General features: G+C 34.6%; 1 protein-coding gene across 1 annotated transcript in view; it reads left to right on the top strand.

The window, feature by feature from the left end:
* LCOR (ligand dependent nuclear receptor corepressor) overlaps nt 1–24,011 on the top strand; it is a 125,953-nt gene that overhangs the window by 67,480 nt on the left and 34,462 nt on the right. Inside the window, exon 5 of the mRNA XM_060286259.1 lies at nt 19,613–19,745. The gene's annotated coding sequence lies outside the window, so the exon portion shown is untranslated. The remainder of the gene's footprint in view (nt 1–19,612; nt 19,746–24,011) is intronic.

Raw genomic sequence — 24,011 nt, 5'->3', positions numbered from 1 at the left:
CTGGATAGGCAGACACAGGAGGGGCACATCTTGGGTGGGGCAGAGCATTTATTTTTGTAAGTAACCAGCGATAAGACTAGAGTCACATTATAGATCTCTTTCAGTGCCCATCTACCCTCAGGAATCATGTAACTAGATAGATTTCATTAGTCTGTCATGTGTTTACTGTGAACATTTCATAGTTTCCTCTGTTTTGTGAGTATACACTAATTAGAAGTTTAGATATATCCTTCTAACATTTTAATTTTTATTTCTATTTTAGCACATTGAAATTTATAGTAAGAGCAGATACTAAATCTAGTTATTATTTTCTCATTGTATTCTACAGCATGTATTTGTGTTGAATTATTAGTTTGGGCATATTCAGTGCTGCTAGATAATGACTTGTCTGTCATCTTGTCCCAGAGTACCACAACTCAGTAAGTATTCATAGTACCTATTATATAAAAGGAACTGTGGAAGAAAAATGTATCAATATAGTGTCTATCTATTAAGACTGAGAAAGAAGAAACAAATATGAGAAGTTTAAGGGTTATTTACTTGTGAGACTTAAATAGATACAGGGTAGAGTTAAATGGATACCACAAATTAGTACATGATTAACTACTTGCTCAGTTAATTGTACAAATCTAAATTGCAATACCGAACCTTGTTGTGTTTCCAGAGGCCTTTTATAGATTATTTTAAAAGATACAGGAAAACCACTGGACACAGTGAATCAGTGCTCATCCAAGATTAAATATCAAAGAGGTTTTTTTGGGGGCGGGGGCAGTTAGTGTGTGTGTGTGTTTTGTGTTTTTTTAATATATACTCCCAATCTGTGGACTTTTTCCCCCTAAAACAAACATACAGACTTGGAGAAACCATTAATCGGAGATTAACTGTATACAATTTTATGCGGTTAGAGTTAACCAATATACTTATCATACTGATCATTTGGCAGATTTATTGAATGTCTGGTTCTGTGATAAACCAGAGAGTATACCAAAGAAGTAAAAAGTGGATCCCTCCTTGCTTATGGAATGTTGGTGAGACCATGGGTGGCTAATGGAATTAAAGGAGATCTAAATTAGGGAGACTTAAATCCTCCATCCTGCTTGCCCAGAGTCAGAGGTCTGATATTGAGAGTAAAATTCCCTCCTTCATTCTCATATGTAATATTTGAAAAGGTAGTAGATAACACAAGAAAATATAAGTACGTAGCAGTTGAGAGGTGCAGCAGATGCCACTGGAATTTGCTTAATCAAGGAGATCAAATTCAACATGAACCTTAAAAGGATCTATGTTTTAGAACAGTTAATTTGATAGTTATTTTTAGGATGTAATGGAGAGAAAATTAGAAGAGATTCTTGTAATCATCCAGAAAATAAGCCTGAACTAGGGTCTTGGCTGTGCCAGATGCATAAGGAAGGGATGTATGTAGAAAATCTAGAATAAAGAATCGCTGAAACTTCATGATTACATAAATGTATAGATAAGGGAGCGTGAAATGATACTGATGTTAGGCTTTCTAAGCCAGGTTGACTTAGCATGGTGAATTAACAGAGGTTGAGAAGTAAGACGGGGAAAGGTGTAGTGCCCAATTTTTATGGTGAGGATAATGAGGTTATTTGCTGGAAGCAGTTTGTGATGAAAGTAAGCATTTAGTTGGAAGTGTCCAGGAGACAGAGTTGTGGAAATTGAGTTGAAAGAAGAGGTCTGAGCTGAATACATATTTGGAGTGTTCCTGAATACATACAGTGATTGGTTTATTTGAGCAGGTGAGATCTTTGGTGAGAGGTAAAGCGCAAAATAGTGAAAACTGAAGAAAACCTTCGTTTTAGAAAGTAGGAAGAAGAATCAAATTGAAAAGGAAGGTAGAATCATAGAATAAATGGGTTGCCCATCTTGAATCAGACATCTTCCTGGCCCTATCCTGGGTGATAAGTAGGGATATGGATTGTCACGTTTGTTGCTCTGATACGGACTTCTATGCCATTTCCTAAAATGGACCCTAAATGGGTTGAGGAAGTACCCCCAAACATACTCCATTGGGCTTTGAGAGAATAGCTTCTCAAGAACACTGGTTGTGGGAGCCAGACTATAAGTCTGACAGGGTTAATGAATAAGTGAGTGGTGTGGAAGTTAAGAAACGGATATAGACTACTAGTTTGAAAAGTTGTCAGTGTCAGGGATGATGAAGGAAACAGGACCATAGAAGGAATGGGCAGTTGGTTTAAGTAAAGATATTTTGGGGAGGAGGGGGAAACACATAATATTTATACTCTTGAAAGAAAAGAAACTGGAGGAGAGGAAGAAATTAGTTATTAAAAGGAGGGAACAGTTGAAGAAGGCAAGAACAAACAAGAAATTAGTTACTGAATGGTGATGAGAGATTCTTATTGAAGTTAGAATATAGTCAGTGTAACTGTAGGTGTTAACCGTTGGCAGGAATTCAGCGAGGCAAGAATGCCTACGTATAAGAATCCTGGCTAATTGACTTGCTCACACTGAGGGCAAAGAACAGTGAGGAACTCTCAACTATGATGGCAGTGTTTTAAAAAAATAACAAGGGGGAATAGGCTGTAGTAACTTTATTCCTCTCACTTGAATTGCTACTTGGAGTTTTCTGCTTGTACCAGCAACAAAAAAAAGATAGTTTCAAGAAAACCAATAAGACTGTGTTGCCCAGCAATGCATTTTTGAAACCATTTTTTGGTTATTATTATTTTTTATTTTTTCTCTAATTGAGGTATAATTGAAATATAACTTACTAGTTTCAGGTGTACAACATAATGGTCAGTATTTGTGTATGTTGCAAAATGATCATCACAGTCAGTCTAGTTAACATCCATCACCACACATAGTTATAGCTTTTTTTCCTTGTGATAAGAACTTTAAGATTTACTCTTAGCAACTTTCAAATATATAATACAGTATTTTTTTTTTTTTTACAAATTTATTTATTTTATGTATTTATTTTTGGCTGCGCTGGGGCTTCGTTGCTACACGTGGGCTTTCTCTAGTTGCCGTGAGCAGGGGCTACTCTCTTCGTTGCGGTGCGTGGGCTTCTCATGGCGGTGGCTTCTCTTGTTGCGGAGCATGGGCTCTAGGCACGCGGGCTCAGTAGTTGTGGCACATGGGCTTAGTTGCTCCACGGCATGTGGGATCTTCCCAGACCAGGGCTCGAACCCGTGTCCCCTGCATTGGCAGGAGGACTCTCAACCACTCTGCCACCAGGGAAGTCCCTTTAATACAGTATTATTAACTACAATCACCGTACTGCACATTACATCCCTAAAACGTACTGATTTTGCAACTGGAAGTTTGTGCTTTTTGACTACCCTCACCCATTTTGCACCCTCCCATCACCACCAGTCTGTTCTCTGTGAGTTCAGGTGTTTTGTTTTGTTTTTAGATTCCACATAAAAGTGAGATCATACAATATTTGTCTTTGTCTGACTTATTTAGTATAATGCCCTAAAGGTGTATCCATGTTGTCACAAATGGCAAGATTTCCATAAAAAGCTTAGTATTATTCCAGTGTGTGTGTGTGTGTGTGTGTGTGTGTGTGTGTGTGTATAAATAGTAGGACTGACCACATTTTCTTTATCCATTCATATATCTACGGACACTTAGGTTACTTCCATATCTTGGCTATTGTAATTCATGCTGCAGTGAACATCTTTTTGAGTTGGTGTTTTTGTTTCCTTTGGATAAATACCCAGAAGTAGAATTGCTGGATCATATGGTAGTTCTCTTTTTTGGGGGACCACCAAACGTTTTCCACATCAGTTGCACCATTTATTTTACATTCCCACCAACAGTGCGTAAGGATTTCAGTTTATCCATATCCTTGCCAACATTTGTTATTTTTTGTTTATTTTTTATTTTTACGTAGCCATCTTAATGGATGGAAGATGGTATCTCATTATGGTTTTAATTTGCATTCCCTAATAATTTGTGATGTTGAGCATCTTTTCATGTGTTTGTTGGTTGTTTGTTTATCATCTTTGGAGAAATGTCTGTCAAGTACCTTCCCCTTTTTTTTTTTTTTTTTTTTTGCGGTACGTCGGCCTCTCACTGTTGTGGCCTCTCCCGTTGCGGAGCACAGGCTCCGGACGCGCAGGCTCAGCGGCCATGGCTCACAGGCCCAGCCGCTCCGCGGCATGTGGGATCTTCGTGGACCGGGGCATGAACCCGTGTCCCCTGCATCAGCAGGCGGACTCTCAACCACTGCGCCACCAGGGAAGCCCACCTTCCCCATTTTTAAATCAAGTTTTGTTGTTGTTGAGTTGTAGGAGTTCTTTGTGAATATTCAGCCCCTATCAAATATATGATTTGCAAATATTTTCTCCCAGTTTGTAGGTTGCCTTTTCACTCTGTTGATTATGTCATTTGATAAACAGAAGTTTTTAAAATTTTGATGTAAACCAGTTCATCTGTTTTTACTTTTGCTGCCTGTTTTTTTGGTGTTATATCCAAAAAATCATTGCCAAATCCAATGTTATGAAGCTTTTCCCACTATGTTTTCTTCAAAGGGTTTTATAGTTTTAGGTCTTTATCCATTTTGAGTTTATTTTTGTATATGTTATAAGGTAAGGATCCAACTTCATGCTTTTTACATGTGGTTATCCAGTTTTCCCAACACCATTGGTCTTTTCCCCCGTTGAATGGTCTTGGCACCCTTGTCAAAAATCGTTTGGCCATATATGTGAGGATTTATTTCTGGACTCTCTATTCTGTTCCATTATTCTATGTGTCTGTCTTTGTGTCAGTACTATATTGGTTTTTTTAAATTTATCTTTAATTGACATAACTGGTTTATAACATTATATGTTTTATGTGTGCACATTATATTTCTACTTTATATATACACTACAGCATGCTCACCACTAAAAATCACCATACAGTTGATACCCTTTATCTCCCCCCTCACCGTCCTTAGTATCTATGTGTTTGGTTTGTTTTGTTCATTATTTTGTTCTTTTGGTTTTGTTTGTTATATTCCACACATGATATTTTTCTTTCTCCATCTGACTTATTTTACTTAGCTTAATACCCTCAGGTTTTATCCATGTTGTCACAGATGGCAAGATTTCATCTTTTTATGGCTGAATAATATTCCATTTTATATATATATATATATGTGTGTATATATATATATATATATATATCACATCTTCTTTATCCATTCATTGATGTGGAGAAAAGGGAACCCTTACACACAGTTGGTGGGAATGTAAATTGGTACAACCGCTATGGAAAACAGTGTGGAGATTCCTCAAAAAAATTAAGAACAGAACTACCATATGATCCAGCTGTCCCACTTTGGGTATTTATCCAAAGATTACAAAAACTAATTGGAAAAGATATATGCACCCCATGTTCATTGCAACATTATTTACAATTGCCAAGATATGTAAACAACCGAGTACCATATTGTTTTGATTACTGTAGCTTTGTAATAAGTTTTAAAATTAGAAAGTGTGGTACCTCCAACTTTTTTCTCTTTTTCAAAGTTTTGGCTATTTGGAGTCCCTTGAGATTCCATATGAATATTAGAATGGATTTTTGTATTTCTGCAAAAAACACCATTGGAATTTTGATAGGGGGTACATTAAATGTGTAAATGATTTGGGGCAGTATTGACATCTTAACAATATTAAATCTTTGCCCTTTTATTTCTTGGATTTATTTTTTCTTTTAAAAGATTTCTTCAGTTCCTTATTTCTGAATTTAAAATGAACAACTGTATACTTCATACTTATTTTGTCAAAAGGCACCAGCCACTGTGGTTGAAATAAAGGTACTGTGAATAATTAAAAGTTTTAGCCACAGATGCTATTTTCAAGAAATCTGTAGTCTAGTGGAGGAGGTAAGAAATATTTATATATAAATAAATACAATACAGGTTATATAAAACTAGTTCTGTGAGAGCAGCATATATAAAGTGCTATAGGAGTTTAGAAAAAGGCAGGATTACCCTCAGCTAGGCTTTGTAATACTGTTACCTCCAATGTGAAGTTGGATATCCTTGTGTTTGTAGTGGTCTTGGGCACCTAAGGAAACCCACAGTCATTACTGAGAGCAGATTAGAAATTCAGGAAGTCTTCTGATTGAAATTGGGTTGTGGATGATAATTGGAATAGTATAAACTTTTAATTTCCAACTAGTGGAAGGATATAAGAAACACTTGTTATTGACTGGGGCGGCTTGCATTTGTCTTTTAATGTTTTAAAAACCATACATGTGTAATGGAAGGAAAACTATAACAGTAAGTGCTGATTATAGATACTGGTACATTAAGTATAATGGTAATAATAATCATTTGGTACTTGCACTTTAGGCTTAATTTCCAAGTACAGTAATAACAATTATATATACTGGTAAGAGTCATTCGTGGTAAGTTTGTTGTACATTTTTAATACCTTATTTAACTCTTGATATGTATTCAGGCTTCAAACTTTGTTGTTTTCCTATTCTTTAACCTGTTGGTCTGCTTAACAAAGTTGAAGGTAACGTTGACATACAGTAAACATTGTATTAAGCACAACAATTCATACTTGGTTAATGTAAAAAGTAATAATTTACATGAAGTAAGAAGGTTTCTTTTTAGGTAACTGACCTTAAAGAGTATAAGCATTTAACATGGTGGAGCCATTTTCCCTAGGACTTGCTGGCATTTAAAATAATAAGACATAGGAGAGTGGCATTTAAATCAATGAGTTGCATCTTGTCAGCTCTTTTTAGTTCATTGCTTGAAATGTCAGTAAGCCATGGGTAGCGGACATGACTATAGCTATAGGCCCATGTTCTACTCACATAGGCCTTTCTAACATAATTATTACAAAACCTGCATGCATACATATGCTTCTAATTCCCAGATTTTCTATACTATATGGTGTGAATTTTTTAAAAATACCATTTAAATTTGGAGAATCCCAGTACAGCGTGGGAATGGTCTTGAATTCAAACAGGAACAGCTCTAAAATGTCACCCCTTCAGTTTTGTATCACACTTCTTAAATATAGACCATTTTACCTTTCCCAGGTGAAACTTATTTTTTCTTTTATTTCCTTTCTTGAGGTATTATCTCTTAAAAAGAAAATCTGCAGCTATGTAAGTGACCTTCCCCATTCTTATCCCCCCAACCCAAACTCAAAGGTGATAAACTTTAGAGTTACAAAAGAAACTTTAAGAAATGTTAATCTTTATTTTTTGTTTAAAGTTTAACTTTATTAACTGTTTATTGCCCTGAGAACTAACTACCATGCCGATATAATTTTGTTGCTTCATTTATTCAGTAATGTCCTTGCTATTTTCAGGGATCAGTAGAGCTACTTTTGTATAGTTCTTAGAGAAATTTAATAATTCTATCAGGGGTCAGAAAGCTGTGACCTATTTCCAAATCCAGCCCACAGTCTGTTTTTGTAATGTCTGCAAGCTTAAAGAGGTGGTTTTGGAGGGGGAAAAAAGAGATGTTACTGTATGTGGCCTGCAAAGCCTAAAATATTTACCATCTGGCCCTTGACAGAAAATGTTTTATTCTGTTTTGAATATCTTCATCAGGTTGTTGAGATTAAGAGAATGCTGAAAGTTTTTAACTTCCATATCCTACTTACTATTCTCTTTGTTATTCTTCCTCTAACTGTGTATCAGAGCAACAACACAAGCAAATATAATTTAATGGCAGAACAGCTAGGATTATAGAGAAGAGGGTGGGAGAGGAACAAGGGAGATTTGGCTTGTAGAAGAAAAGTAAGATTCAGCATTTGTCCAACCTACTTTTTTAAACTTTTAACTTTCAAATAATTTCACATTTATAAAAAAGTTAAAAGAATAGCACAGAAATTTTCATGTGCCAATCACCATTTAACATTTTGCCACATTTGCCTTATTAATTCATTCTCATTCTTTCTCTGTCATAGATACTACATGTAACACACATACACATTTTCCTGAACCACATGAGAATAAGTTATGGGCATCATACCCTTCATACCTCTTTACTCCTAAATATTTTCATGTTTATTTCTCTGTTTCCTAAGAATAAGGATATCCACTTACTTAACTACACAGTACAGTTACCAAAAATCAGGAAAGTTACTTTGATATATATCTAATCTATGAATCTCGTTTAAATTTTACCAATTGTCCCAATTACTTTTAATAGTTTTTTACCCACTCCTTTAGTCCAAAAATCCAATTTAAGATCACTCATTGAATTTGATTTTCACTACTCTTTAGGCTCCTTTGAACTAGATGGTTCCTCAGCCTTTTATTTCTTAGTGACATTTACATTTTTGAAGAGTGCACGTCATTCATTTTGTAGAATGTCTCTCAATTTAGGTTTTCAGATTGTTAGTTCATGATTAAATTCAGGTCATGATCTTTTAGCAAGAATATTAAGTAAGTGATGTATTCTTGTCAGTTTAGTAGGTGATGTTAACCTTGGCAAGGTTGATGTCCACTGGGTTTGTCCACTGAAATGTTACTGTTTTTCCCCTTGTGATTAATAAGTAATTTGTACACAGATAAGTTGAGACAATGTATTTTTTTCCTCATCAAACTTTCATCATTTCAGTTTTAGTATTGATGGTAGTTTCTTGCTGGAATAAGTTATTTTTCCAATTATTTGAAAATAGTGATCTTTCTAACTCCGTTATTTCTTTCACATTGTTTAGTTGGCTTTACACTGTGAGGAAAAGCTTTCTCTTTCCCTCTATTTGTTTGGAGTCAAGATTCTTATTCTATTCAATAGGTTATCATCTAGTGTCTGAGATCTGGTTAGTGGGAACCCCTTCAAGTTAACCTATGTCATTTTTGACATGTCCTCATCATTTTTTGAACCCTTTCTTACTTTCTGGTACAGGATATTTTGGGTTCATTTTGGGTCTTTTCTGTGTTCCAGTACTGGATTCCATTTTCGTAGGGAGAATCTGGTTCCTTTGGTGAGGAACTGTTAACGTATACACCTACTTTTTTGTCCAATCTACATACAGCTTCATTAACAAAGACCAGATGTTGGGCAATAATCAGCCTCCTTATCTTCATTTATATCTAAGGATAAAGCAAAAAAAATCAAAATACCAGCAATTTATGGCCACTGACATACCTATTCAGAATACTATGCAAAGAAGTAGATGGCAAGTAAAAGATACTGTTTTTTAACCTAAAAGTATGCTTGCTTGAGGAGAAAGATATTCACGTGAGTTTTTGAAAATGTGTCACATTTCTTTGTGACTCTGAAAATGTAAGTAAAAATCATTTCTTTGATTTCAGATGTTAGTTCAGGAGTCACAATTCAGTGATACATTCAGTATCTAGCATCTTTAATACCCTAAACCTATTTTTAATTATTTTTATTGAGGTAATATTTATACACAATAAAATAAATCCATTTTAGAGTACAGATTAATGGATTTTGGTAATTGTATACAGTTGATAACTGCCAGCACAGTCAAGGTACAAGACAGTTTCCTCACCTTAAAACGTTTTCTCATGCCCCTTTGTAGTCAATCCCTTTATTGGACCTACAGACCCAGGCAATCACTGTAGTTTTTTTCTAGAATTTTCTATAATAGGAATTACAGATATGTAGTCTTTCGGTTTTGACTTCTTTCACTTAGCACAATTTTAAAATATTCATTCCTGATTTTGTATATGATGTTTTGTTCCTTTTTGTTGCTGAGTAGGTCTCTGTAGCATGGATATGCCACTATTTGTTTATCCATTCATTTTTTTAATAGACTTTGAATTGTTTCCAGATGTTGACTGTTAGGCTTATTCACATAGTCTTTGGGCATATATTTTCATTTCTCTGGGATAAATACCTAGAATTGGAATTACCAGGTAGTATTGTAATTGCATATTTAACCCTATGAAATACTATCATACGTTTTACCAAAATGTCTGAAATGTTTTGCATTTCTATCAGCAATGTATTGGGAGTTCCAACGTTCCACATTTTGACAACATTTTGAAACTTTAGCCATTCTGGTTGGTCTGTAGTAGTATCTCATTGTGATTTTAATTTTCATTTCCCTGATGACTAGTGATGTTGAGCATCTTTCTCTGTACATACCCATGTGAAACATTGTAAAACCTTTAGCTGTTTTAAAAAAAATTATATTCTGTCTAAAACCCCTTGCCAGTTTTTTCTCTTAAAATTCATGGTTTTTTGTCCTGTTGAAGAAATCTTTGCCTAATCCAATATCAAACACAGGAAAATTGCATATTTTCTTCTAGAAGTTTAGTAATGTTAACTCTTACATTTTGATTTATGATCCATTTCTAGTTAATTTCTGTATATGGTGTGTGAGTTAAGTGTTGAGACTTATTATATTCTGTAAGATAATCCAGTTCTAGCACCATTTGTTGAAAAGAGCTCCTCTCCCCCTCCAAATTGAATTACTTTGGCATCTTTAAGTCAGTTGATCATATACATGTAGGTGTATATCTGAGCTCTGTCCTGTGCCATTAAACTGTATGTCTATCCTTACATCAATACCACAGTGTCTTGATTGCTATATCTTTATATCTTGAAATCAAGTAGTATGAATCCCCTAACTTTGCTTTCTTTTTCAGACTTGCTTTGCTAATCTAGATCCTTGACCTTTTATATAAATTTTAAAATTAGCTTATTCTTAAAAAAAAAAGCCCTTTAGAATTTTGATTAGGATTGCACTGAATCTATAGATCGGTTTGGAGATAACTGTCACATTAACAATATTGAGCCTTCCAGTTTATGATCATGGTTTATCTCCTCTTTATTCACATCATCTCTGATTTCTCTTAACTTTGTAGTGTCATTTCCCTTCAGCCTGAAGAATTTTCTTCAGCATTTTTAGTAGTACAGAGAGATAGTACTTTAAGTTGTTGAGAAAAGTTGTAAACTTATTTGGAAGCATCTTTTGGATGTTTGTTTCTTTGCCATTCCCCAAAAAGTAGTAAAAGATAAAAGAATATATTACATGGATTATATAGTTTGAGATAACCAAAAGCTTAAGAAAGAATTGGAGGTCTTTTCTGGTTGAAGATCTCAGCCCATTCAGTATATCTTTTTTCTGCTTTGGGTGATGAGTCATTAGACCACAAAGTGTTGACGACTCACTGCAGCTCCCTTTTCCTCTACCTCTCCCTACCACTCTCACAGCTCCCTTAAAAGGATGTTGGAAAATTGACATAAACTGGTGAGGCTACCAGAGAACATAGCAACTGGAGACAGACGGCCTACACTTTCCCCTGAAAGCCGTATACAGAATTAAGTTTTACGTTTTACATGCACATATGCACACATTCTTCATTTTGCCAGCGCTAGCAGTTAGAAAATAAACATTCTTTTCATGACAGTAAAAATGTAAAATAATAAATATGTGGGAACTATATGAATAAACAACAGAATTTTGAGATTCATTAAATTTTAAAATAAATGTAAAGCAGTTCCTAAAAGAGAAGACTGAATATTTTTAAGGATGTTACTTCTTCCTGAATTACTTTCTAAATATAATCCTATTCAGATCAAAACACGTCTTCTTTGGAGAGCTGGTGGTGGTGGGAACAGAATTGACTGAGTGATTTTAAATGCAGTCTGAAAGAATAAAGCTAGAATAACCAGGACATTTTGGAAAATATAAATAACAAGTGGGGTTTGCCTTCCCAAATACAAAGACTTTTTATAAATATGTAATAATTTTTAAAGTATGATACCGATGATGCTTTTTTTCAGTTTTCAGAGAGAGCATTTAAAAAACATAACGACTACTCCCTACCCCAGAGGTACAGAATCAAAAGCTCTGGGAGTATGTTCTAGGCATGTGTGCTTTTAAGAAGCCCACAGTAGATTCTGATATGACAGAATCACCTCTGGCTATGAACCAACCAGTCTAGGTAGACCAATTCCTGAATCGTGAAGGAAGCAACTTGTAGGTGATATAAATTCCAGTTCTGATCTCAAGCTTTATTCCTATTTAGTTCTGGGCCAAGAACTTGTTTAATAAATAGGGATAATAAATGCAAAAGAACAGTGGCTTTTTATTTACAGAAGAGTATGTCACATCATTTTGTTGTTTTTTGCCACACCATACATAATGATTCTTTTTAGAATTCATGTATGAGGGAGGGGAAATGACATGAATTGTTTTAACTTCCTATCCTCTGACTATTGTATTAGCTTTTTTAGCTCTGTGTCATAGGAACTTTTTTGTTCTTGTTGACTAATTTTGGTGTACTTAAGTACAGTGAGGGAGGATGAGCTGCATTTTGTTTATGCACCATTGCTATAAATTTTTAACTTGGTGAGATGCACTTGAAAAGAGTATATGGTTTTGTGGTATATTTTTCATCTTTGGTTATTATTTGGTTAGGATTATTTTAATCAAAACAACTATTTAACTGGTGAAATTATTTTAAAATAATTATTTGAACTCAAGGAATAATTATCTTAAGGGCATACAGTAAATGGAGAATCATTTGTTCAAAAAAAAAAAATCTAGTAAATCTCAGTAAGAACAAGAGTCAGTGACATATGAGCCATGACCCACTCCCACCCACTTCCCTGAGCTCAGTTTGAGGGACGCTCTACTCTGAACCGGAGGGGCAGACTGTGGGCTTCTTTTATACACTCTAGATTCTTGTTGCAGTAGCCTTCATGCAGGCAGGCGAGGTCAAAAGGCCTGTAAGGGCCCCCTTCCCTCACTCAGCCTTTACTGTGAGTGGAAGTCTACTCTAGGCACAGCAGGCTGAGAATAGTAGGCCCCAGTTGCTGGGCCAGGCCTCATTCATAACGCAGAAGTTCCATCCAGGAGGGGCAAGTCATCCGGCACCCCCACTCATAGAGCACAGATGTTACTCTGAGAGAATTGGGTCACTGTCGCAGCCCCCAGTTCCTGTGCAGAGTGGCACAAAGGTTCTTCCTAAGGGAGAGGCAGGCCTTAAAAACATAACTCTGTAGCTCTCCCAAGGAGACTGACTTTATTTGGAGCAGAGCTTGCGAAAAGATGTTGAAAATAATGAAGATCTTTGTGGTGAACAGTTAAAAGGAGGCTGGTAGCTCCATGATACTAATAGCAACAAGTGAAATAGCAGACAAGTTAGAAGTTTAAAAGAGAGAACCAGGAAAAAGAGGAAATGCCCTCCTGGGGTTGGAGCAAGCCTCAAATGCTGGCAACACCCTGCCCCTGCAATGAGGCTCCACTCTTATTGGATCAGACTGAATGCAATTTATGCCCCAGGGTGTGGCAAAAACAGTAGAACAGTTAGTAGAGACTAACAGCTGGGTTTGTGACACCACTATAGGCAGATCAACCAGAAGCTTATAAAGGAGAGACCCAAGAAAAAAAACTGCCAAAGAGCTAAATTCATAGTTATTCCTGGTGGACAGAGAGACTGTGCATGCTCAAGATAGCATCCACTGAGAAGTGCAGTCAGAGGCTGCGCACTGCTGGGGAACTAGAGATAAAGAAAGACATTTTCTAATGAGAAAAGGGCCAGTCTATAACTATAAATGTATTGTCTTCTAACAACAGAGCCCCAAAATGCATGAAGCAAAACGCTACAGAATTTAAGGGGGGAATAGACAATTCAACAATAATAGTTGGACACATCAATAGCCCACTTTCAGTAATGGATAGAGCATCTAGGCAGAAGATCAACAAAGATGGAAGACTTGAACAACACTATGAATCAACTAAACTTAGCAGACATCTATAGAACACTCCACCCAATAAGAGCAAAATATTCATTCTTCTCAAGTGCACATGAAACACTTTCCAGAAGAGACCATGTGCTGGGACATAAAAAAAAATAAATTTTAAAGAATTGCAATTATACAAAGTATGTTTTCCAATCACAGTGGAATGAAATTAGAAATCAGTTACAGAGGAAATGTGAGGAATTCACAAATATGTGGAAATCAAACTAAGCATTTCTAAATAACCAATAGATCAAAGAAGAAATCACAAAGGAAATTAGAAAATAGTTTGAGATGGATAAAAACAAAACCAAAGCATACCAAAACTTAGGAGATATAGCTAGCAGTGCTTAAAAGGTAATTTATAGCTACAAATGCCTACATTAAATGAAAAAGATCTCAAATCAATACCCTAACTGTCCACCTTGGGTCTAGAAAAAGAAGAGCAAACTAAATCATAAATAAGCAGAAATAAGGACATGAGTAGAGCAGAAATAAATGAAATAGTAAAATAAAGAATGTCATCAAACCAAAAGTTGGTTCTATGAAAAGATCAATAAAATTGATAAATCTTTAGTGCTGAGCAAGATAAAAAGAAGATTCAAATTAGTAAATTACAAGCAATATAGGAGAGACCACTACTAACCTTACAACAATAAAAAGGATTATAAGGGGAATACTGTTGATAATATGTATGCAAAATATTAGATAATTTAGATGAAATCAGTGTAAATGCCTAGAAAGGCACAAACTACCGAAACTGACTTGAGGAGAAACAAAATCTGATCAGACGTATGTTGCAGGTTGAATTGTGTCCCCCCAAAAAGATAATGTTGAAGTTCTAACTCCTGGTATCTGTGAACATGACCTTACTTGGAAATGGGGTCTTTGCAGATGTAATGAAGTCAAGATGGAGTTATACCGGATTCAAGTGGGCCCTAAATCCAATAACTGGTATCCTTATAAGGAGAGAGAGTTGGAAACACAGACACACACAACAGAGAAGAAGGGCATATAAAGATGGAGGAAAAAATTGGAGTTATGCTGTCACAAGCCAGGAAACAACAAGGACTGCTGGAAACCAGCAGAAGCTAGGAAGAGGCAAGGAAGGACTCTTCGCAGAGCCTTCAGAAGGAGCCTAGACTTCGAGACTCCAGAGCTTCGAGAGAGTACAGTTTGTGATAATATAGTAGCCCTAGGAAATTAATATGACCTAGAACAAGTAGAGATTGAATTAGCCATTTTAAAACTTTCAAAAAAGAAAAGCCTATGGCTAGATGTCTTCACTGGTGATTTCTACCAGATATTTTTAAAAGAATTAATACCATTTCTTCACAAACTTGTCTAAGATAAAGAAAGAAGATTTCCCCATTCTGTGAAACCAGTATTATTTGAAAATCAAAACCAGGCAAAGACACAAAAAAACAGAACTACAGACCAATATCACTAGTCCATAAAACTACACACCAGTATCACCACCAAAAATCCTTAACACAATATTAGCATACCAAATCCAGCAACATATAAAAGCTGTTATACACCATTATTAAGTGAGATTTATCTCAGGAATGCAAGGTTGGTTCAACACCCCAAAATCAATTAATGTAATGCAATGTATTAATAGAATAAGTGGCAGGAATCACATGATCATCTCAATAGATGCCTCCCCAAAAAGCACTTGGCCAAATCCAGCACCTTTTCATCATGAAAACGCCCAACAAACTAGAATAGCAGGGAACTTCCTCTACTTGACCTACGAAACTACACAGCTAACATGGTACTTAATAATAAAAGACTGACAGTTTCTCCCTAAAATCAGGAACAGGACAAGGATGTCTACTCTCATCATTTCTCTATTCGGCGTTTTACAAGAAGTTCTATCTTTGGAAGTTAAGCAATAAAAAGAAACCAAAGTTATCCAGATTGTAAAAGAAATAGTAAAAGTATCTGTATTTGCAGATGACATGATACTGTGTATAGAAAATCCTAAGAAATCTACAAAACACTATTAGATTAATAAGCAAGTTCAGTAGAGTAGCAGAATACAGCATTTTAAAAGAACAGTTGTATTTCTATACATTAGCAATGAACAATTTAAACAAGAAATTAAGAAAATTCCATTTACAATAGCTTTAAAAAATAAAATATTAGGAATAAATGTAACAAAAAGTGGAAGATCCATATACTGTAAATGACAAAACACTGTTGAAAGAAATTAAAGAAGATCTTAATTAATGGAAAGACATCCCGTGTTCATGGATTGGAAGTCTCAATGTTATGAAAATGGCATTTTCTCCCAGATGATCTGTGCATTCCCTGTCAAGACCCTAGCCAGTTTCTTTGCAGAAATTGACAAGTTGATCCTAAAATTCATATGAAAATTCAGGAGACCCTGAATAGCCAAAACAATCTTATAAAAGAATACATTGGCAGGACTCACACTTCCCAATTTCAAAACTTACTACAAAACTATAATGATCAACATAGTGTGTTACTGGCATAAGGACAGATGTATTGAGATCAGTGGTATAGAACTGAGATCCAGAAGTAAAATTTATGGCCAGTGATTTTTCACAAAGGAAGTTGGACCCCTTCTTATACCATACAGAAAAATTTAGTTGAAATGGATTATAGATCCAAAAGTAAGTCCTAAAACAATAAAATTTTAAGAAAACATTGGAGTAAATCTTCACAACCATGGGTTAACCACTAGTTTTTTAGATACAATACCAAAAGCACAAATAACAAAGAAAAAATAGACAAATTGGAATTCATTAAAATTAAAACCTTTTTTGTACTTCTAAACAGTAGCATCAATGAAGTGTTAAGAAAGCTTATGGACGGGAGAAAATATTTGCAAATTATATGTCTGATAATGGACTTGTATCCAGAATATATCAAGAATTCTTACAGCTCAACAATAAAAAGATAAATAGCCCAATTAAAAACTGGGCAAGGGCTTCCCTGGTGGCGCAGTGGTTGAGAGTCCGCCTGCCGATGCAGGGGACATGGGTTTGTGCCCCGATCCGGGAAGATCCCACGTGCCTCAGAGCGGCTAAGCCCGTGAGCCATGGCCGGCTGAGCCTGCGCGTCTGGAGCCTGTGCTCAGCAACGGGAGAGGCCACAACAGTGAGAGAGGCCTGCGTACCGCAAAAAAAAAAAAAAAAAAAAAAAAACTGGGTAAACTGTATGAGTATACATTTCTCTGAAGGAGATATTTGGCCAATAGCACACAAAAAGGTGCTTAACATCAGTAGTCATTAGGGAAATGCAAATGTAAATCATGAGATACCACTTCTCGTATATTAGGATGGTGTAATCAAAAAAATAACAAATGTTCATGAGTATGTAGAGAAATTGGAATCCTCATTGCTGTTGGGAATATAAAGTGGTGCAGCTACTTTGGAACATAGTTTGACACTTCCTCAAAACAGTAACATAGTTACCATATGATCCAGAAATTCCACTCCTAAGTATATATCCAAGAGAAATGAAAATATATATCCACAGAAAAACTTGTACACAGATATTAAAAGCAGTGTTATTCATATCACAGTAGACAAAAAGTAGGAACAACCCAAAAAAGTTCGTCAGCTGATGAATGGATAAAATGTTGTATATCCTTAGAACGGAATGTTATTTGGCAGTAAAAAGGAAGTAAATACTGATATATGTTACAACTTGGATGAACCTTGCAAATATTATTCTAGGAAAAAGAACTGAGTCACCAAAAAACCAAGTGTTGTATAATTCCATTTATGTGAAATTTCCAGAATTAGTTAAGTCTTATAGAGACAGAAAATAATTCCATTTATGTGAAATTTCCAGAATTAGTTAAGTCTTATAGAGACAGAAAATAATACAGTGGTTGACCAAGGTTGGGAGAATGAGGAGTGACTGTTACTGGGTGCAGGGTTCCCTTTTGGGATACAAAAATGTTCTAAAGTTAGATTATGGTGATGGTTCCACACTTATGTGAATATACTAAAAAAGCGTTGACTTTACTTTAAATGGGTGAATTCTATGGTGTGTGTATTATATCTCAGTAAAACTGTTTAAAAACAAAATGAATAGATGTGACTGTGATTATTAGGAACCAACTAAAAGTAAGCTGTATATTTCAGAGTACAAGTTGATAAATTGGTGTTTGGTTCAATAAAGAATATGTAGCAACTGCCTTATTGAATGCTAGGTTAGTTGCCCTGTGTTGATTTAGGTTAGAAAGTAGCCTGAATGCTACATTAAACATAGTTTAAGTATAGATATTCTGTTCAAAGTCTGACCACACTGACTGAATGTAGGGCTAAAGACTTAAGTATAGTTGTGCCATGTAATGTCTGATTTTTGAAAATCAGTAAACAATGAAGTGGCATTAAAGTATAATGTAAATGAGGATTTTATCGAACTCTCTGTAATACCTGTTCCTGTTACATTTTAAATGTTAAATCTGTATCAGACTTAGATTATTTTTTGTGATTCATTTTTAAAAGTTACTTTCTTAATAATTTCTTTAATCCATAGAAGAGAATGTTGGCAAATACAACTATAATAGAGGTTTGTGTAATGATTCATAACATTTAAAATATTTTGTTTAAAAAATTTTAAACTAATTATGTGGCAAACTTAATATGTCTTACATGGAAATATTAAGGGATCACTGTTTTAATTTGAGTGTGCGAGAGTTCTTCATAGTGAACTATTTACAATATATAATTGATGCTGAATGTGTCTTTGCAAAATGCATATTTTGATTGCACTGTTGACACAGTCCGGTGATGGGGAAATCATAGAAAACCAATTGCAGATATCATTGGGTGTATTTAAAATTTTTGAGGAAATCATTTGTGGATTGTAACATGCCTTCGGTATCTTGTTTACTTCCTTTTCATTGTGCCAAGGTATGTCCCATTTTCTTATTTAGAGCACTTTTAAGTTTTTCATGGTATAAGTAAATGCATGTGTTGATACATTGCAATGAAGAAAATTATATGCACTTGAACTCTTAAAAGATGTACTTTTTCTTCATACTCTTATATTCTACTATCATAGTTTCCTGTTTGTTCATTAGCTACAAGGGTGGAAGTAAGTGTAAAGCTTTGTCAGCCTAGTCCAGTGCTCCTGCAGTCTGAGAGCATATTCTGGGAGTCGTCTAGTGCAGCATTTTGAAACTTTGTGATTAGGACACACATTTTTATATTGCAAACATATATATATATATATATATATATATATTTATTTTGCAAACATATATATATATAAAATTTTTATATTGCAAACATATATATATATAAAATTTTTACCCTTAAGATACTGAACTATTTAACTCTTATAATGCAGTGCATTGTTTTTCAGTTTTTTTCTTCTAGTGCTAGTTTTGACCTATTAATTTCACAACCCACTAAAGATTCGAAAGTTATCATTTATAAAATAGTACTCTAGGGACAGAATTAGGAATTCAGGTGCATTATTTTTGAGTTTTCCCTCCTAATGGCCCTTTTAAAATGTTTGTTTTGTGTCTAGAGAAAATATACTAGGAGGGCAAACATGATTGTCAAATGAGATTTGGTGTTTAAGATATCTTTTTATCTGAGTTGGGTTGTCTATAAACTGTTGCTGTAGTGTAATAAGAACCGATGTATTTGAATACTCAAAGAAATTTTCCCTTTAGTAATTATAGTTCAATTAGAGTTAACCTATAAATTTAAACAAAACTCATAATCAAAAAACATGGATAAAAACACCCAAGGCATATTTTTCTATTCAGTTTGTTTTTGTACTTTTGTGGAGATAAATATTATGCTGAAGGTTTAAAATATTTTAATTGTATTAAAATGATTTGTCTTATCTGTTACTAACATTTGTCTTTGATTTTGGATCTGTGCTTTTGATATTGAATGGGGAAAGATTTTTGTGCAAATATTTCACCAAATATTTTTGCAGGGACACTTAGTCGGTCTGGATGAACCAGCTTCGGGAGCTGGGCAAGAAGCTCTGCTTAAACGAGAGCAAGCAAAAATCATTCGATTCGAGAGACAAGCAGAAGAGTTCCTCAATGCAGTCTTTTGTAGAAAAGGTTGGTTCCAGTGAAGAATGACATTTAGCATCTGCTTGTCTTATCTTAGTCTCCTTAATTTCAATGTCATTTTAAAAAAGAATTACCTTTAAAAACATTTTTCTTTATAGTATATTTTATAATTCTCTATATTCCTTTGGTCAAGTTAAATTTGGAATAAGGTGAAGCAACCCCTCTCCCTCCTTTTTGCTCTGCAGTGATGGTGCCATGTAAGATTTAGTTAAATAATTCTTAAAATTGTTATGAAACTGTGAAAATTGTATGGTCTCAGTAGTTCTTTATTTTGTTAGACAAATTTTCTTACATAAATAGTCACTGTTGGGAGTTCCCTGGTGGCCTAGTGGTTAGGAATCCAGGCTTCCACTGCCGTGGCCCAGGTTCATTCCGTGATCAGGGAACTGAGATCCTGCAAGCCACACAGAGCAGCCAAAAAAAAAAAAAAGTCACTGTTTTAGCCACTGATAATCATAAAGCAAACTGTAAAATTTTAGTAATTCCTCACTGAAATTTCATTTGGAGAAAAAAAATACAAAACTTAATCTGAAAATTAGATTTGCAAACTTTTTTTCTCCTTGAATACAGCCTTGTTTTACTAAAAAAATTTAAATTATTAAAATTAGAGAAATTCTTTCTAAATGAATTTGTATTCCTTAGTTATGCCGTCCCTCTAGTTCCAAGATGGAGGTTACTATGATAGGCTCTAACGAAGTTTTTTACAAACTTCTGATAATGCTGAATATCCTTATTTCATCTTCAGCAGACTCAGTGATTCCACTTTCTTTAATATTTTTTCACATGTTCTAGTTTACACCTCTCATTCCTTTGGAAATTCCCTTCTTCTTTCCGAAGTTTGAGGGGTGATTTTTGCCTGTACACTAGTTAAAAGTCTGATAATGCAGATTCTAATCGGTTGGTTACACTTGGAGACCAGCTGAGCTTTTGGTTAATGTGATCAATATTTTCAAAAGGGAGTATGAGGTGAAGTGACATGAAATTAAGGAATACATAAGATTTTTGTTTCCAGAGGCACTTTTTTTTCTTCTTCCATCAGATCCCCAGGTAAAATTAAATCTTTTAGTACTTCTCACTTCTCTTTTAATATCCTCTAGTACGCTCTCACCTAAAGCTCCCAGCCAAGGCTTCCATGCTCACAATACCATTTCCATAAAGTACCCTGATTCCAAAATTATGTTCAAAATGTTAGTTTTATGAACTTTTGATTATTTTATTAAAGTAACTCACATTTAACGTATAAATGACTGATAGATCAGTTCTTTCAGTTTATTAACTAAATAAAATATTTTTCCAGCTTCTCTGCTACTCCTCTCCTTTAGGATGTTTACTGAGTCATGGGTCTAATGCTGCAGGAAAATGCATTATCTGAAAAGAGGAACTCCTCTTCCTAATTTACATGGAGGAAGCACTTGTCATCCAGTCTTTGCTTAGAGGGAGTTAATGAGGTTAATCACAAGCAGATGAAGAGAAGTCTAACCTGCTTCTCTACTAGTCCCATCCCTTTGTCATGTAGGTATAACTTAGGTTAAAATTCTTGTAAATTTTCTTATTTAGAAATTTAGTTTGGGGCACATACCCTTTTGGAGAGGAATTCTTACCTTGGAATCAGTCTTGAGAGATGAGAATCCTCTGAAATTGTATGTAAAGTTAAGTTTGTATATTTGTCTGTCTACTGGCATATGATGCTCAGAAAAAGAACTATTGCTTTGCAGTTGGAAGTTTCCCCTTTATGTATTAATATTGTTATTTTTAGATATTTTATTACTCCTCTTGGAAATGTCTCAAAGATGGGCATTAGTAGTCTTCAAATTAATACCAAAAATGTTAAGTATCCAGAGATATAGCAGGCAGTTTAATCTGAGGAGAATATTTTGTTTTTAATAAATAATTCAGGTATTTGGATTTAGTCCTTTGTTTCCAAGTATTGCAAATTGTATGTTTTAAATAATGGAGTATAAACAGGTAATATATAGCTAGGTAGAAACATTAGATGCAAATAAAAGTAGGCTTTTGTGGTATGGACTCTATAAATAAATTCCAGTTTAAGAACAATAAACCTTATAGAGCTGTCATAATCATTTCTTTTCAGCTTGCTTTGTCAGTTGTCTCAGAAAATTTGACACTTTCCTAAAAGTTAGGTTTACATTTTAAAAACATAACAGGTGGCTATGATGTAGCATTCACATGTTTTTCTGTAGTTTTAACTTTGACCTGATTTGTTGTTTTTATTTGACTCAATTGTGCATGTTCCCCTAAGCATGGCTAGGTTTATAGATATTGTGTTTTAAGTAAATGAAAGAATGAAATGTGTTCAAGAAACTTTCAAAAGACATAGAAATTCAGATGGCAGAGATGTCATCAATTCGTAAACATGAATTGTTTCTTGATTATATTAGTTATTCAATAAAGAGGCAAAATATGCTGCAGGCATTTAAAGCTCAAAGGTAGCAATTTATGGTCTTTATCCTAAAATCTCTGACTCTTTACAAGTCTCTGTAATATTTATTAATCTAGTTAAACACAGACATCTCATAAATTACTTCATTTTGCTTCCTATTTGGAAGCTTTCTTTATTATATATTATCCAACTTTTCAGAGGATACAAAGATACAATAACATTAAAACATTAAATTATATACAGTCATTCAGAGGATTGTATGCTGTGCAAGAAAAAAATGGATCTTAAATAGAAAGAAATATTGATAAGAAAACCCAGTGGGTAGAGAGATTGAAAAAAGCACTGTATGGCTAAAAATGTTTATTAAAACATTTAAGGAACCATTGTCAGTGATTGTAGTAACTTCTGAACCTTACCTAGTTGAATACCTTTATCCTTAAACCATCTAGCATGCTCATAGTCTCTATTTATAGAGAGGAAACTTAAGGTTAAAAATCCTTCTTAATAGAACAGAAATGTTATTATTGGTAGAGCAAACCTTGTTAAACTCCAGAGAATTAAATAAATATTCTGACTTTATGACTATCTTCTGATCCTGAATATTGTCCTTCAGAAAAAAAATTGTTCTTGGGAGTCCTGTGTGATTTTAATGTGTTTGTTTTTTGTGGTGATTTTAGATATTAATAGCTATTAGTCGGTTTTGCTGACTAAATCAAAGTTCCTTACAGCTCCAAAATATTATAGGTAAAGTAATTGACCTTCTATGGTTAATCTTTAAAAGAGCAAGGAAACTCAGGTTTTCTGAGACCCATCTTCTAAAGCCTAGGAAGTGTGGGAAGGAAGTGTAAAGGTCACGGTGGAGCATTTTGATCAAGGGTCTGCCACTAGCCATCTGTACAGATCTGAAGAGGCCACTTACTCTTTAGATCACACTTGTCTCATTTATTGTTTTTTTTTAAGAACTATTTATTGATTGATTTGATTGATCCATTTATTACTCAACTAATATGAATGTATACTTTACACCAAGATTAGGTGCTGAGTATACAGGGGTAAACAAACATAATCTCTGCTTTTCTCAAAAAGCGTTTAGTCTCCCTGATAGTGTGTTAATGAGAGAGATGTGATGGTAATATATTTACACAAAGCATTTTCCATCTTATTTTACTTTCAAGGACTCTTCCAGTGCTGAAAGTTTTATGAGTTAATGAATTCATATGGTCTTTATTTTTAAATTAACATTGACTTGAAATTTATAATTTAGATGTTTGTTTTATTGCTTCCCTATCTATGGTGTTCAGTGGTTGGTAGAGTGTAAAGGACTTATGAAAAGTACATGGTCTTAGGCTTTTGAGATTTGGCATTTAAACTCAGCGCAGAGCATCTAAAAGTGTGGTCCCCTGACCAGCAGTATCTAGAAACTTGTTAGAAATGCCAGTTCCTGAGCTCACTCTAGAACTGCTAAATCAGTAACTCTGGAGATAGGACCCAGCAATCTGTTTTTACAGGCCCTCAAAGTGATTTTCATGAATATTAAAGTGTGACAACTATTGCCCTAGCCGATCATGAATCTTAATATTATCTCCTTTATAATCTTGATATGCCTTCAGACTTTTAGCAGAAAGTAAATTAAGCCTCATGAACTGAGCATTCCATTCTTCAATTATATAGGAAGCTATGGTTGAGGAAAGATCTAGGGGAAACCAGATGTAATCTATAGGTGGTAAACAGGGGAGTAATTATTTCATTTAAAAAGGGTTTTGGGATTTCTGTATCAGGTAAGTGATTCTTGCCCATAAGATATACTATTGGTTATCCCTTTATTTGACTTCATAATCGGGGGTGGGGGTGGT

The sequence above is a fragment of the Globicephala melas genome, chromosome 16 (genome assembly GCF_963455315.2).
Source record: "Globicephala melas chromosome 16, mGloMel1.2, whole genome shotgun sequence".
Lineage (NCBI taxonomy): Eukaryota > Metazoa > Chordata > Mammalia > Artiodactyla > Delphinidae > Globicephala > Globicephala melas.
Note: the sequence above shows the minus strand (reverse complement) of the source record. Positions and strands in the feature narration are given on the sequence as shown.